The sequence below is a fragment of the Echinops telfairi genome, unplaced genomic scaffold (assembly GCF_000313985.2).
Source record: "Echinops telfairi isolate 266 unplaced genomic scaffold, ASM31398v2 ScPeMD7_3533;HRSCAF=4204_0, whole genome shotgun sequence".
Taxonomy (NCBI): domain Eukaryota; kingdom Metazoa; phylum Chordata; class Mammalia; order Afrosoricida; family Tenrecidae; genus Echinops; species Echinops telfairi.
The window spans coordinates 104,504,053-104,506,957 of record NW_022107431.1 but is presented as its reverse complement, the minus strand read 5'-3'; positions in this window follow the sequence as shown (position 1 = coordinate 104,506,957).

The window sequence follows — 2,905 nt, the reverse complement described above, 5'->3', positions numbered from 1 at the left end:
TTTTAAGATTTTTTTTATCTCTTGGCATGTCTTCAGATTGGTTTTTAATGGTGATTCACTTTTTTTTTCCTCTTATAATTTTCCCTTTACAAGGTCATCTTTTAGCTTATAAAATACTAGTAAACACAATCCTTGAAGAAGGGGACAGACGCGTTAGCTGTTTCCTCGTGTTTCAAGGGGCAGTTTTTACGTCAGTCTGTGGGCTGTTTCCCAAGTGGTCGATGTGGTCAGAAGTCTTATGACAGCTCTGTGATCTTCCCGTGTTCCTGGCCTTATCTTGTGCTGTGCAGAAATGCGGAGCATTCTCTTCCTCGGTATTTTCTCCTCTTCAGTCACCTGAGGGTACAAAGAGTTTTGTTGATGCTTCTGCTGGTCTCAGAGTCTCTTGAGAAAATGAGTCTTTCTGCTTTTCCTTGCATCCTTTTTCTGCAGCTACGATTCCTGCAGCAGTGCATCGGGCCTTATTTGCTTTGTTGTGAGGTGCCGATGAGTCCGTTCTGACTCACAGCAATCCTGTCTGTAACAGAATTAAATGCCACCCAGTCCTGTTCCGTCGTCTCCATCGTTCTTACGTTTGAGCCCGTTGTTGTAGCCACCGTGTCGGTCCATCTCGCGGAGGGCCTTCCTCTTTGTCCCTTAACCTCTACCAAACGTGATGTGCTTTGATAACATGTCCTAAGTATGTGAGACGAAGTCTTGCCATCCTTGCTTCTAAAGGAACAGTCTGGCTATATGTGGCTATACTTCTCTTTTTTCCTGGGTCTTCACCAAAACCTTTATGCAGATTGACTTCTGCACCCCATACTTCGGGTTCAATGTGTAACCACACCGAATGTGTGCACAGGCCTAGACAGACACTATAACTTCAGGGCCGCCGCTGTTTCTGTTGGGTGCTTTCTTACTGATTCTGACCCATCGTGAATCCCACCTGACAGAGTAGGCCAGCCCCGTGGGGTTTTCTTGGCCATCATCTTTATGAAAGCAGTTGGTCAGATTGTTTTCCCTCAGACTTGCTGGGAGAATCCAAACCACCAACCTTATCAAAACCAGATCACCAAGTCTTTTCTCCTGTGGAGTCCAGGTAGATTTGAGCTGCCGGTCTTATTTGTTAGCAGAGGTGTGTTGAACCATTAACCACCAGCCCCACTCAGATAACACATTTCAAAAAAAAAAGAAGAAAAAATTGCCTTCAAGTGGAATCTGACGTGCAGCAATCCCAAAGGTCAAGGAGGGGTTCCAAAGTTTGGAGCTTCTACAAGAGCAGACGGCCCCCTCTTTCTCCCATGGGACAGTTAATGGGTTCAAACCAACAAACTTTGTGGTCATCAGCCTAGCCCTTTAACCACTGTTCGATGAGATGGCCTCAGGATAACTATACCTCCCGACCCTGGAGTCCATACTGACTCATCGCGACCCTCCAGGGCAGGGGAGACTGCCCCTGTGGGTTTCCAGCACTGGCGCTCCTGGCGGGAGCAGAAGCCTCATCTTTCTCCCTGGGAACAGCTGGGGGTTTCCAACAGCTGACCTTGTAGTTCACAGCCCAACGCATGACCTCCCACCCCCAGGGAGGGCTCCCTGGGATTTATTTAGCTGGGGAAGCAGCAGATGTAGAAAGAATAGTACCCTGACCAAGATCAATAGAACTAGAAAGTGGTTGCATTTCTTATTGCTTCTGTAACAAATTACTAAAATGCTGTAGTTTCAAGCAACAAAAATATATTGTTTTCTGGAGCTCAGAATTGGGTCACGGGGCTTCAATAAAGCTTTCCAAAGGGCTGTGTCTTTTAAGAGACTCTAGGGCAAGTCTCCCAATTGTGAGGCTGGCACAGGACTGGGAGGTGTGCTTCATCCTGTTGTCCACAGGGTTGTTAGGCGTGGAATTGACTCGGAGGCACACGATGACAATGAAGACTGGGGGTGGGGGTGGGGCTAAGCTGTTTCTCTCCCTTTTCTTGCTGATGTGCACATCCCTGGGCTCATGATCCCTCTGCCAACTTCAGGACAAGCCCTCCTCTCTTCTGATTCCTCCTTTGATTGCATTGGGTCCACCCAGATTTAAAGGATAATCTTCTAGGACAGTCTTCCTAATTTAACAATTAACTGACTAACAACCTTAAGTACATCTAAACCAAACCAGACTCACTGCCCTCATCTTTCCCCTTCAGAGTGGCTGATGGGTTTTGAATTCCATCTGCTAACCTTAATTTCCTTTGCCACATAAATAAGCTGCTCACAGGTTCTGGGTTTTAGGATATGGTCATCTTTAGGGGCTATCATTCTTCCTTCCATAGTTGTATACCTAGAACTTGTTCCCAGATCTATCTGATGATAAAGCCATTGCTTTGGCAAGTTAAAAATCCTCAACTCTGGCTTTCAGAATGGCTTTGTCCGTATTGAACATTATATCAAACAAGGGGTTAAGTACTTTCATAGTTTAGCTTCCTCTTTACAATCAACAGAGAAAGTGACCTTGTTTGAATGTCATAAATGCTTAGTACATTTTAGTTGGCAAGAAGGGAAGACCATGAGTACAATTTAAACATAAAAGAATACTAATGTAATCTTTTGTGAGTTCTAGAAATTTAAATACTAAATAGTGTCATTAAAAATTTTGCATTTTTTTTTTTTTTACTTTGGACAAGAATCACCCTCTCTTTTTTTTTTCAGTTTTATGGCATGTAATCCACATATCATATCATTCAATCATATAAAGAAAAGAACCATCAATTTTTAAAAGTCAGGGAAGATATTTTTGTCATGAAACAGGAAAGAGATCCTTGCACCTAGAACAAATTCAGGCGGTGTCTACAGGGAGGTCAACTGACCCAATGTCAGGCTTGATCCAGCATAATCAGGATTACAGTGATCTATGTTTGATAGCCAGGCTGTTCCGTACCTGCAACTG